We start from the raw sequence: 14,399 nt of genomic DNA on the forward strand, positions 1-14,399 counted from the left end.
TAGACGACAATGGCTTCGGGGAACAATGTGACAAGTATTGGTAAGTATGTTACTCTATGTTATATGTACTGTATGTCTATGTATGTATTGTATGAATGTATTGTATGTATGTAGTATATATGTGGTATGTATGTAGCATGTAGTATGTATGTAGTATGTATGTAGCATGCATGTAGCATGCAGTATGTATGTAGCATGCATGTAGTATATATGTAGTATATATGTAGCATGTATGTGGTATGTATGTAGCATGTAGTATGTATGTAGCATGCATGTAGTATGTATGTAGCATGCATGTAGTATATATGTAGTATGTATGTAGCATGTATGTGGTATGTATGTAGCATGTAGTATGTATGTAGCATGCATGTAGTATATATGTAGTATATATGTAGCATGTATGTGGTATGTATGTAGCATGTAGTATGTATGTAGCATGCATGTAGTATGTATGTAGCATGCATGTAGTATATATGTAGTATGTATGTAGCATGCATGTAGTATATATGTAGTATGTATGTGGTATGTATGTAGCATGTAGTATGTATGTAGCATGCATGTAGTATATATGTAGTATGTATGTAGCATGTAGTATGTAGCATGCATGTAGTATGTATGTGGTATGTATGTAGCATGTAGTATGTATGTAGCATGCATGTAGTATATATGTAGCATGCATGTAGTATATATGTAGTATGTATGTAGCATGCATGTAGTATATATGTAGTATGTATGTAGCATGCATGTAGTATGTATGCAGCATGCATGTAGTATGTATGTAGCATGTATGTAGTATGTATGTAGTATATATGTAGTATGTATGTAGCATGTAGTATGTATGTAGCATGCATGTAGTATGTATGTAGTATTTTTTTTTTTATTTTTTTTTTTTTAACATTTAACACATTAGCCGGATGATGGGACTACTACTGTCCCATCATTGGCTAATGTGTCAATCACTGTCATGGTAGCAGGCATCGCCAGATGGGACTTGTAGTCCCATCGGACGATGCTTGCACAGACCCCCGGACATCAGCACAGCCCCCCGGCAGGCCGGCACAGCCCCCCGGCAGGCCGGTACAGACCCCCACAGGGTGCACAGACCACCGGCAGGCCGGCACAGCCCCCCGGCAGGCCGGTACAGACCCCGGGCAGTCCACACAGCCCCCCGGCAGGCCGGCACAGCCCCCCGGCAGGCCGGCAGAGACCCCCGGAAGGCCCGAAATGACGGCGCATCATGATGCGCACACACCGCGCATCATGATGACGTCAGGCCGTCAATCAACTGAACTTCCGATTCCGATGCCGAATTCCGATATTGAAAAAATATCGGAAGTCGGTATCGGAATTCCGATACAGCAAGTATCGGCCGATACCCGATACTTGCGGTATCGGAATGCTCAACACTATATAAGATACATAATTGATAGAATAGATATCGTATAATTTCACAACCCCCTGCATATTATAAATTTGCACTCTTTAGAGCCATTTATGTGGCACTAAGGGAATTTACCCTTGTTTAACATAATGGGTAAATTATTAAAAAATTGTGCAAATCCAGATTAGGAGAAAAAATTAAAAGATCATCAAGGTATACCACAATAAACCTTCCAAAACAATTAGAAAAAAATATTGATCATACAATTTTGAAATACCAGTGGTGCATTAGTTAACCCAAACAGCATGATGAGATTTCCAAATTGGCCCTCAGATGTTAAAAATGCAATTTTCCACTCATCACCCTCTCACATGTGCATTACATGTGGTGACACCAATGGTGTCACTGGCGCAGGCTAGGGAGCGCTATCAGGGGGCACTTAAAAGAGTGCAGGGAGTGGAGGAACCAGGCACGCAGTGCACAAGGACCTGAGACTAAACCATGAGCACAGGACCTGGAACTAAGCAGTCACATGATCGGGGGGTTGTAGTCACCACGCATGAGGACAGGGAAAGCAACTGAGCGCGGAGTACAGGTACAGAAAGTAAACGCTGTCAAAGGAGAGCCGAGGGTCAAATGCCAGACGAGAGCGAGGTACCTAGGGATAAGAGAATGCAAACGGAGACAAGCCAAGGAGTCAGATTACCGGGAAGGACAGAGCAGTACAAAGCAGAATGCAGAGGCAAAAGTCAAGGGACAAACCAGGTCATACATAGCAAAGCACACAAGCACAGAGGCACAATGTTTACGGATGAGTAACCTGGGTCAGCAACCACAAACCAAGTATACAGCAAATTCAGGAACTGCCAACATTAACAGCTGCTCCAGAACCAAAGAGATTCGAACTAGAACTAACCCTGACCTGACCGGGATGGAAGCGGAACCATCCTGTCCAGAGTCATGACAGTACCCCCTCTCAACTGGGTGCCACCGGACCTCCAGGTTTTCCAAGAAACCGGGCATAAAAGGAGCGCACCAGATGATCGGCATGAACCGATCGGGCAGGAACCCAGGATCGGTCCTCCAGACCATACCCTTTCCAGTGCACAATATACTGGAGGGAACGGCAGATCAACTGATGCACTCCAGCTCGTACTCCTGACTATCCACCAATACAGGCGGTGAGGGACCCAATGATGCCTCATTCACAGCCCTCAATGGTTTCAGCAAAGCCCTATGGAATACATTAGGGATCTTAAAAGACACCGGGAGGCGCAAACGAAATGCCACTGGGTTAATCACCTCCGTAATCTCATAAGGGCCAATAAACTTAAGTCCCAATTTCGTTGAAGAAACTTTAAGCTTAATGTTCCTAGTAGACAGCCAGACTTTATCCCCATCCCGAAGGGGGGTCTCGCCGTCCATCTCCTGTCTGCAAAAGCCTTAAACTTCTTCTGAGCTTCCCCTATATTCTTTTGGACCTCCCGCCATAAATTCCCCATCTGCTGTACAGCAATATCAGCCCCCCGGGCAACCAGAGTCCAGACGAGAAAACTCAAAATGTGGATTAAACCCATAATTACAGAAGAAAGGGGAGGTACCTGTAGAGTGGTTAAGATGGTTATAGAACGTAAATTCTGCTAAAGGCAAGGCATCGGACCAATCCTCTTGACTGGAAGTGGCAAGACAGCGCAAAATTTGTTCTAAGGACTGATTGGTCCATTCGGTTTGACCATTGGTCTCCGGATGATATGAAAAGGACAACTCAAAAACCCAACCTTTTACAAAATGCCCTCCAAAACCTGGACACAAACTGCACTCCACGGTCAGACACCACATTCAAGGGTACACCATGCAAAAGAACCACATGTTGAACGAACAACCTAGACAAGGTCTTCGCAGAAGGTAGTGCCACTAAGGGTACAAAGTGTGCTTGCTTTGTAAACCAAATGTCACGTGGACCCGTCCTGTGTGACGCAGCTCGCAGGCCGGTAACTAAAACAACAGGACGTGGCACATGATACTGTCCTGTGTGACACGGCTCGCAGGCCGGTAACTAAAACAAGACAAGGGGTAGGGAAACAGTTACAACGGTGGGCCCTGCGATAGGGAAAGGGGACATGGAGACCTCCTGCACTCCCCTGAGTCAGTGTCCCTAACGCTCCTAACGTTCCCTATGCCGGTTCCGCACCGGGCGCCAATCACGAACCTGTCGCCCTAGCACACTCTACACCTATCCCTTGCTAGGGAGCTGGGTGGCGCAGGCACTGGCCCCACCGCTGTACTAATAAACACTAAGGAGAAAACAAACGGAGAAACACAACTTAGCCTTACTCTGTTGCACCTGCTCCCGGCAACAGAGTCCACCACCAGCATGCAGCTCTTCTCCTGAATCGCTGCCACCAAGCTCTGTCAGAGTTAAGGAAATCCCCTATGACTCCTTTCACACCAGGCTCTGTCAGAGCTGCTCTCCAGCTCCTTCCTCCACCAAGGATGGTTGAAATGAACACTATCACCAACACTGATTGCAACACCTGTGACTCTTTTATAGCAGAGCCAGCAATCATACCTGTATTACAATGATGTGCACTTAACTAAACAAACAAGAGTGCAATGATGCTCCCCACCACCGGGGGGGAAAACTTAGAACAAACGACACCACAGTGCAATAATCCTAATGACCACCGGGGGCAAAAACACCTTAAGCACAGCTTAGGGAAAAAAAAGGTTAGCTGTGCTTTATATCAGTCCTAATCCAGCATGGATCATGACCCCTAAGTAGTACAAAGTCAAGGTCCAACTTGCGCTCAAAATCGTGAGTATGGTGCTTAGAGGAAATATAATAATGGCAATATTACGAAGACACCTCTAGCACTCAAAACATGAGAAAAGAATCCACATGATATAACTCCAAAAAAAATGGTTTATTTATTTCATTTCATCATTTCTTTCATTACAAACTGGGAATTCACAGCCAATATACGAAAATATGTAGGCAGAACATGTTGTCCCCAAGTTTTGCCCTATTTGGCCTTTATCAAGGGTTAATTCTAATAAACAAAGTAGAAAAGAATCACAAAATAAGAAAAATACAACAGCTCAATTCATCATCATCGTAGCACGACTAATTATACAGACACATATAAATGAAGATATAGCTCAATCGCCACAACCTTTGGCTTGTAGAAACCCTTTATATTTACTATATAATCAAAAAACAAAGACCATCATATATATACATATATATACACATATATACATGCATACATGTCTCATGAAAGCAGAGAATGAAAGAAAAAAGAGGGAACAAAACATAACTGCCATGATAGGGAAAAATGCTAAGGTCTAAGGACCCCTGTCACTACCACAAGGAAACATAATCTGTTGTCCATATTTGCAAAGATAAGCAGCCCATGAATGGAGAAATACCCCCTACTGGGGAGCAGATCCGAGACAAGGTGACGGGAGCAGATACAAAGAAGGGTTAAAGTGAGGAAAGACAAAATAATAGGTAAGTAAATGTTACAAAGTTAATAATTACCTGCAGCCATGGAGAGCAGCGTGCATGGTGTATCCCAGAAGAGCGCTACCTAAATAGTGCAACCAGGACCTGTTATAGTGAGGTGACGTCAGATCACATGACCAGTGTCAGGCATTTGCAGCTGAAGGCAGAGGCAAAAGAAGGGAGTGCGCACGTGCATATAGCTCGTGTTATTCCGTGTGTGTAGACGAAACAAGCCGATTCTGACGGTCTTCACATGCATGGGAATTGCATCCACAAGCAATGTGTATGAGCCAATGTACATGCCACTACATACAAAGAAGCTCAATAGATGTGAGTCATGCATTCATTAGTGAAAGAAGAAAGAGGAGTTGAATAAAGAGGATCAAGGAAAGAAAAAGCAAAAAGAGGGCAAAAAGGAAAATAAAAGGACAAAGGAAGAAAAGAAAAGGGGAGGAAAAAGAAGGAAGGGGGGCAAAGCCCTGTTCCCTACATGATCTGCAAAAAAGAAGAATAATATTAGCGTTAATATAAACATGCATATAGAGGGGCGTGGCCTGGTTGAGGATGTGAGCAGACGCAGGGAGGGAGCGCTCCGGGAACTTATCCTGAACTCCACTGGGCCGTAACGGAGTTAATTTTCAGCCTCATTACCTCCAGAGTCTATCCTGCTCGCATCGGTACCCACAGAAGGCGGTTTTATGGCCGGGGGAGCAAACAAAAAGCCAAAAGTGACAGCGGCGGGAAAACAAGGAGATTTCCAAGATGGCATCACGGCCGTCCACTCCAGGTACTCGGAGGGCGGCAGCAATACATGCAGCGGAGAAGCTGACAGAGTATGCCAGGGGAGCAGATAGGAGCTTCCAGGCCCCATACAAACAGCTGCAGGAGAAATCTGACTCCACACAGATTAACTCCCAAGACGTCATTAGGGAGAATGGGGGGAGTAGTGCTGACTCCCATCCACCGCAATCCTGTACACAGGACAATCCTGAAATCTCAGCCACATTCCAACAGAGTACAGAGCCTACACTGAAGAACATCCTAACTGCTGTAAATCATTATTGCACAGTCTTGTCATCCCTCAGCACTCAAATGGGACAAATTAAAGAGGAAATTTCTGGCATGAGGCAGGGCCTCCAGAAAGTTAATGATGGTATGGCAGCCTCAGAAGGGAGGATTAGTGACCTTGAAGATAAAATGCCACAGATATCGCAAGTTTCCCATAGACACGAGCAGCAGCTGTCAGCTCTGTTTAACATTTATTATTATTATTTATTATAGCGCCATTTATTCCATGGCGCTTTACATGTGAGGAGGGGTATACATAATACATACAAGTACAGTAATCTTAAACAATGCAAGTCACGACTAGTACAGGATGAGAGAGGACCCTGCCCGCGAGGGCTCACAATCTACAATGGGATGGGTGAGGATACAGTAGGCGAGGGTAGAGCTGGTCGTGCAGCGGTTTGGTGGATCGGTGGTTACTGCAAGTTGTAGGCTTGTCGGAAGAGGTAGATCTGAAAACCCTTTGTTGGCAATGACTGCCTGAAGTCTTGAACTCATGGACATCACCAGACGCTGTGTTTCCTCCTTTTTAATTCTCTGCCAGGCCATCACTACGGTGGTTTTCAGTTGCTGTTTGTTTGTGGGCCTTTCTGTCTGAAGTTTAGTCTTTAACAAGTGAAATGCATGCTCAATTGGGTGGAGATCAGGTGACTGACTTGGCCATTCAAGAATATTCCACTTCTTTGCTTTAATAAACTCCTTGGTTGCTTTGGCTTTATGTTTTGGGTCATTGTCCATCTGTAGTATGAAACGACGACCAATCAGTTTGGCTGCATTTGGCTGGATCTGAGCACACAGTATGGCTCTGCATACCTCAGAATTCATTCGGCTGCTTCTGTCCTGTGTCACATCATCAATAAACACTAGTGACCCAGTGCCACTGGCAGCCATACATGCCCAAGCCATCACACTGCCTCTGCCATGTTTTACAGATGATGTGGTATGCTTTGGATCATGAGCTGTACCACGCCTTCGCAATACTTTTCTCTTTCCATCATTCTGGTAGAGGTTGATCTTGGTTTCATCTGTCCAAAGAATGTTCTTCCAGAACTATGCTGGCTTTTTTAGATGTTTTTTAGCAAAGTCCAGTCTAGCCTTTTTATTTTTGATGCTTATGAGTGGCTTGCACCGTGCAGTGAACCCTCTGTATTTACTTTCATGCAGTCTTCTCTTTATGGTAGATTTGGATATTGATACGCCTACCTCCAGGAGAGTGTTGTTCACTTGGCTGGCTGTTGTGATGGGGTTTCTCTTCACCATGGAGACTATTTTGCGATCATTCACCACTGTTGTCTTCCGTGGGCGCAGAGGTCTGTTTGCATTGATTAGTTCACCAGTGCTTTCTTTCTCAGGATGTACCAAACTGTAGATTTTGCCACTCCTAATGTTGTAGCAATTTCTCGGATGGGTTTTTTCTGTTTTTGCAGCTTAAGGATGGCTTGTTTCACCTGCATGGAGAGCTCCTTTGACCGCATGTTTCCTTCACAGCAAAACCTTCCAAATGCAAGCACCACACCTCAAATCAACTCCAGGCCTTTTATCTGCTTAATTAAGAATGACATAACAAAGGGATTGCCCACACCTGTCCATGAAATAGCCTTGGAGTCAATTGTCCAATTACTTTTGGTCCCTTTAAAAACAGGGTGGCACATGTTAAGGAGCTGAAACTCCTAAACCCTTCATCCAATTTTAATGTGGATACCCTCAAATGAAAGCTGAAAGTCTGAACTTTCAACTGCATCTGAATTGCTTTGTTTAAAATTCATTGTTGTAATGTCTAGGACCAAAATTAGAAAAATGTGGTTTCTGTCCAAATATATATGGACCTAACTGTAGAAGGTATCTCATTGCCCACACTTTCAGACACGGACAGGATCTATTTAAATAGTCCAATACAGTTGGAAGAATTACAATACGCGGTTGCCTCTATGCCCACTAATAAATCACCAGGTTCGGATGGCATACCTGCGGAAATCTATAAAAAGTTTGCAGATATCTTGCTTCCCCAGCTCCTTAGGACCTTCCAGGGGGCGGCTGGGACTGGCTCTCTACCCCCATCAATGCAGGAGGCTCTATTTGTAGTTATTCTTAAACCAGACAAAGATCCTTTATCGCCTGATTCTTACAGACTTATATCCCTATTGCCTACAGATGTTAAAATTATTGCCAAAGTATTGGCCACCAGACTGAACAGAGTGATATCTTCCCTGATCCATACAGATCAATCTGGATTTATGTCCTCCAGATCAACAGCGGTGAATATTCAACGAGTATTTCTTAATATACAATTATCGGCCGACAACTCGGGAGATAGAGTGGTGTGCTCTCTTGATGCCGCTAAGGCCTTTGATTCTATAGAATGGGAATTTCTCTGGGCTGTACTACATAAATTTGGGCTGGGGGATTCATTTATCTCTTGGGTAAAGCTCCTATATTGCTCTCCTAAAGCTAGAATTAAAGTTAATGGCCATCTCACTACTCCGTTTCACTTGGGCAGAGGTACCCGACAGGGATGCCCCTTGTCACCATTGTTATTCGCCATGGCCATTGAACCTATGGCAGCAATGATTAGATCTAATTTAAAATTAACGGGGTTTCAACGAGGGGGACTAGAGGAAAAGGTTGCCTTATATGCCGATGACACATTGCTTTTTCTGGCTAACGCATCTCATGCGCTGCCAGAGGCCATGAGGGTAATTCAGGAATTTGGGCAATATTCAGGGTTGAGGATCAATTGGGGCAAATCAGCACTTCTACCGATGGATAATATGGCTAATACATCCAATTATGATTTATCAGGCCTACGGGTGGTCTCACAGTTTAAATATTTGGGGATACAGATTACCCCGCGGGTCAGTGATTATGAGAGCCTCAATCTCCTCCCCATTCTTTCTAGGTTTAAGCTTAAAAAAGATATCTGGCTACGTTTGCCTTTATCGGTGGTGGGACGAACTAACCTAGTCAAAATGATTTGGATGCTTCAATTACTATATATGCTACACAATACACCACAATGGATTCCGCAGAGATTTTTCCATAAGATAAATTCACTATTTAGAGAGCTAATATGGGGTAAAGGACCTCCACGGATTAGATTGGAAACTTTGCAAAGAGAAAAGTGCAATGGGGGTTTGGCTGTCCCTAACCCATGGGTGTACTACACGGCAGCACAGTTACAACACATACGTGGTTGGGATGATCCAGTGGGAGGTCAGCGTCAACTTTTGCAACAATACTTTGACTTAGATAGTCTGTACGAGGTATTGGACTCGGGGTTTTGGCACAAAAACACATGGATTCCCTAATACACAAATTATGGGAGAAAGTTAAAAAAAATGCAGGATATTTATGGGGTGACTCAGTAGACTTTTATATGGAATACCCCTTCCCTTTCTAGTCTCAGCCACTTGGAGGGTTTTGAAAGTTGGGCCCGAAGAGGGATACGCAGATTTGAACATATATTGGAGGGAGATAGAATTAGAGATTTTACTTATTTACGTATGGAATTTGGGATTCAAAATTCAGAATTTTACAAGTATTTACAACTCAGACACGCGTACCAAGCAGAAAGTCTCATTGCAGGAAGATCCATACCACAGAATAAGATTATACAGCGTATTGAAAAATCCACAGGAACAGCTGGGATGGTTTCTCATTTATACTGGAACATGCTACATTTGGTGCTTCTGAATCATCCTGTACGTGCGAAGGAGAGGTGGGAGCGAGATATTGGTCCTATTGAGGACAATTTATGGTCAGAAATATTAGAAAGAGTTCCCGAACTCTCGCTGGGAGAAGCAGTTTATCACATTTACATGTAATTCATCAAGTTTATCACACCCCCAAGTTTTTATTCGATATTGGAGTTAGGTCCGATCCTCTTTGCCCAAGATGTCGAATGGACACAGCCTCCCTACTGCACATGTTATGGTCATGTCCAAATCTTGATGTGTTATGGAGAGGAGTAATAGGGATAATTAATAGAGTATATTCGGTTGAGCTGAGCAGAACCCCTTTGTATGTATCCTAGGATATATAGAAGACTTGCCAACAGAAGAGGTTGGGAAGTTAGCTGTGTCTAGAATGCTTTTTATGGCGAGAAAATTAATAGCCCAGTACTGGATCTCCCACCAAACCCCCTCAATTGCAGAATATGTAATCAAAATTAACTGGCTAGTTAATTTAGAAAAAGGTATTTATCGCAAGAGAAATTCTATTCCCAAATTTGAAAAAATATGGGCATGTTGGATTGATCATTTTGGTCTTGCTTCGACAGAGCTGAGCAGGTTCAGGTTGGGTCTATCTTAGTACGAAGATATAAAGTTGGAATAAGATTTGACTCTGACAGAGATTAAGTGATAATTTGGTCTAGCTTACAATAAGGAGACTTTAGATATGTAGCTCTTTAACCGAGACTTATATTAACCTGTTTTTGTGATCTTCCGTTGTACTATTGTAACAATTCTGGGAGTGGCACTATTTGTAATCAGCTATACCATTTAACTATTAAAATATTGTTTGTAAGGGGAGAATAGGGTTAGAGGCATATATACAGTGGGGAAAAAAAGTATTTAGTCAGTCAGCAATAGTGAAAGTTCCACCACTTAAAAAGATGAGAGGCGTCTGTAATATACATCATAGGTAGACCTCAACTATGGGAGACAAACTGAGAAAAAAAAATCCAGAAAATCACATTGTCTGTTTTTTTTTCATTTTATTTGCATATTATGGTGGAAAATAAGTATTTGGTCAGAAACAAGCAATCAAGATTTCTGGCTCTCACAGACCTGTAACTTCTTTAAGAGTCTCCTTTCCTCCACTCATTACCTGTAGTAATGGCACCTGTTTAAACTTGTTATCAGTATATTAAGACACCTGTGCACACCCTCAAACAGTCTGACTCCAAACTCCACTATGGTGAAGACCAAAGAGCTGTCAAAGGACACCAGAAACAAAATTGTAGCCCTGCACCAGGCTGGTAAGACTGAATCTGCAATAGCCAACCAGCTTGGAGTGAAGAAATCAACTGTGGAAGCAATAATTAGAAAATGGAAGACATACAAGACCACTGATAATCTCCCTCGATCTGGTGCTCCATGCAAAATCCCACCCCGTGGGGTCAGAATGATCACAAGAACGGTGAGCAAAAATCCCAGAACCACGCGGGGGGACCTAGTGAATGAACTGCAGAGAGCTGGGACCAATGTAACAAGGCCTACCATAAGTAACACACTACGCCACCATGGACTCAGATCCTGCAGTGCCAGACGTGTCCCACTGCTTAAGCCTGTACATGTCCGGGCCCGTCTGAAGTTTGCTAGAGAGCATTTGGATGATCCAGAGGAGTTTTGGGAGAATGTCCTATGGTCTGATGAAACCAAACTGGAACTGTTTGGTAGAAACACAACTTGTCGTGTTTGGAGGAAAAAGAATACTGAGTTGCATCCATCAAACACCATACCTACTGTAAAGCATGGTGGTGGAAACATCATGCTTTGGGGCTGTTTCTCTGCAAAGGGGCCAGGACGACTGATCCGGGTACATGAAAGAATGAATGGGGCCATGTATCGTGAGATTTTGAGTGCAAACCTCCTTCCATCAGCAAGGGCATTGAAGATGAAACGTGGCTGGGTCTTTCAACATGACAATGATCCAAAGCACACCGCCAGGGCAACGAAGGAGTGGCTTCGTAAGAAGCATTTCAAGGTCCTGGAGTGGCCTAGCCAGTCTCCAGATCTCAACCCTATAGAAAACCTTTGGAGGGAGTTGAAAGTCCATGTTGCCAAGCGAAAAGCCAAAAACATCACTGCTCTAGAGTAGATCTGCATGGAGGAATGGGCCAACATACCAACAACAGTGTGTGGCAACCTTGTGAAGACTTACAGAAAACGTTTGACCTCTGTCATTGCCAACAAAGGATATATCACAAAGTATTGAGATGAAATTTTGTTTCTGACCAAATACTTATTTTCCACCATAATATGCAAATAAAATGAAAAAAAAACAGACAATGTGATTTTCTGGATTTTTTTTTTTCAGTTTGTCTCCCATAGTTGAGGTCTACCTATGATGTAAATTACAGACGCCTCTCATCTTTTTAAGTGGTGGAACTTGCACTATTGCTGACTGACTAAATACTTTTTTTCCCCACTGTACATCTATTGTGGGTTCTTGTTTTTCTGTTTTACCTTTTTCTATTGAAAATCTCAATAAAGATCACTAATTAAAAAAAAAAACATGCACATAGAAAAAAGGTATACATATACAGTACAGACCAAAAGTTTGGACACACCTTCTCATTCAAAGAGTTTTCTTTATTTTCATGACTATAAAAATTGTAGATTCACTCTGAAGGCATCAAAACTATGAATTAACACATGTGGAATTATATAATTAACAAAAAAGTGTGAAACAACAGAAAATATGTCTTATATTCTAGGTTCTTCAAAGTAGCCACCTTTTGCTTTGATTACTGCTTTGCACACTCTTGGCATTCTCTTGATGAGCTTCAAGAGCTAGCCACCGGAAATGGTTTTCACTTCACAGGTGTGCCCTGTCAGGTTTAATAAGTGGGATTTCTTGCCTTATAAATGGGGGTGGGACCATCAGTTGTGTCGTGCAGAAGTCTGGTGGATACACAGCTGATAGTCCTACTGAATAGACTGCTAGAATTTGTATTATGGCAAGAAAAAAGCAGCTAAGTAAAGAAAAACGAGTGGCCATCATTACTTTAAGAAATGAAGGTCAGTCAGTCCGAAAAATTGGGAAAACTTTGAAAGTGTCCCCAAGTGCAGTGGCAAAAACCATCAATCGCTACAAAGAAACTGGCTCACATGAGGACCGCCCCAAAACTTGGGGTAAAGGTACAAAACTTGGGGTTAAGTTACAAAACATACAAAACTTTGGGTAACAAGCTACAAAACATTGGTTAATAGACAAAAGAACATGGTATAATCATGGTATGACAACTGCAATAAGTTTGGTACTCCAACATGCATTATATCAAAGATATCAAACCATATCATACTGCCATTCTAGTCTTCCTTGATGTGACATAAAGTACTCAGCAAATTTGTCCCTCATGCTTGAAACTGCTACAGGACTCTGAAAAGTGATATTTTGATAATCACACAAGGTGGTTTCAACCAAATTGTCATCCATGGCAACCTGTTCCTTGCATATTAGAAAATTGTGCAGGACCACACAAGCTTTCACCACCTCATCCACAGTCTAAGTCTTCAGGTTAATAGCGGTCAACAGAACTCGCCATTTGGATTTTAGAATGCAAAAGCACACTCATCCATTCTTCTTCACGCTCGTGTTAGATCTTCACAATGTTCGCAATAACACCTTCCATTTTGGCCACTTGCTCTATGACCTGTCAAAGATGGGGTGTAGAAACACTGTATATATACGTTTTCAGTAGCCAAAAACGTTTGGGAGCCTCCCATTTGGCGTTTTTAAAAAATGTAAAAAAAACGGAAGAAATGGATGAAAAATCTGAAGCTTTGGATCCGTTTTTTCGCAGGATCCGCTAGTCGATTCTGTAGAAATAACGGATCCGTCGCATCAGTTTTTGCACAATCTGCAACGGATCCGTCGAGCCGACGGACTGTGACTGACGCCAAAACACTGATATGTGAAACCAGCCTTACTTGGTGTAACACTTGTGGATGTGGACCCACTGATCCACAGGCTGGGTTTACCCTGGAGGGGCGTAACTAGGTGTCAACCAGGTCTTCACTAGGCCTACTGGTGGAGAGGATAGGCTGGACAGCCGGTAGACATCAGATACTACTCCAGGGTAGTCCACAGGACTGCAGCAGCTGATGGAAGAGTCAGAGACACAAGTGTGAGGTACAGCAGGAGAAATAAGGCTAGTTTCACACTAGTGTATGGAGGAGCTGCAGACGGCTGCGGACTTCCTCCATGAAGCTCCACTCCCGGCCGGACCTCCTCCCGTCAGCTCCGCCTCTGTCGGCCTGCGTACCCTATCTTTAGCATTGGGTACGCAGGCCATGCCGATCAATGCGGATGCCTGCGCATGCGATTTTTTGAAAGTGCGGCGACCGCCCCAAAATGCAACATGCTGCGTTTGGTGCAGGTCGCCACACCATCAAAACGATGCATGCGGATGCCTCTGCATTCATCGGCATGGCCTGCGTACCTAATGCTAAAGATAGGGTACGCAGGCCGCATGCCGAAAGAGGCGGAGCTGACGGGAGGAGGTCCGGCCGGGGGCGGAGCTTCACGGAGGAAGTCCGCAGCCGTCTGCAGCTCCTCCATACGCCAAACTGGACACAAGCAGAGTGATCTGCCCATGAACCAACATTCAGCAGAGAGCGGTGGGGGCAGCTGACTAATATTAGACCTAAACATCTGATAATTTGGGCAAAAATATTAAGTTTCCCAACCAATAATTAAACTATCCTACAAAAACACTTA

General features: G+C 43.5%; 2 protein-coding genes across 2 annotated transcripts in view; both read right to left on the reverse strand.

Moving 5' to 3' along the window:
- The window catches only part of LOC141047259 (uncharacterized), a 39,359-nt gene extending 34,354 nt beyond the window's left edge, over positions 1-5,005 (reverse strand). Inside the window, exon 1 of the mRNA XM_073542262.1 lies at positions 4,923-5,005. The gene's annotated coding sequence lies outside the window, so the exon portion shown is untranslated. The remainder of the gene's footprint in view (positions 1-4,922) is intronic.
- LOC141047266 (uncharacterized) overlaps positions 1-14,399 on the reverse strand; it is an 801,716-nt gene that overhangs the window by 340,360 nt on the left and 446,957 nt on the right. The gene's annotated exons all lie outside the window — the stretch shown is intronic.

The sequence above is a fragment of the Dendrobates tinctorius genome, unplaced genomic scaffold, assembly GCF_039654945.1.
Source record: "Dendrobates tinctorius isolate UK_male_01 unplaced genomic scaffold, ASM3965494v1 ptg000126l, whole genome shotgun sequence".
Lineage (NCBI taxonomy): Eukaryota > Metazoa > Chordata > Amphibia > Anura > Dendrobatidae > Dendrobates > Dendrobates tinctorius.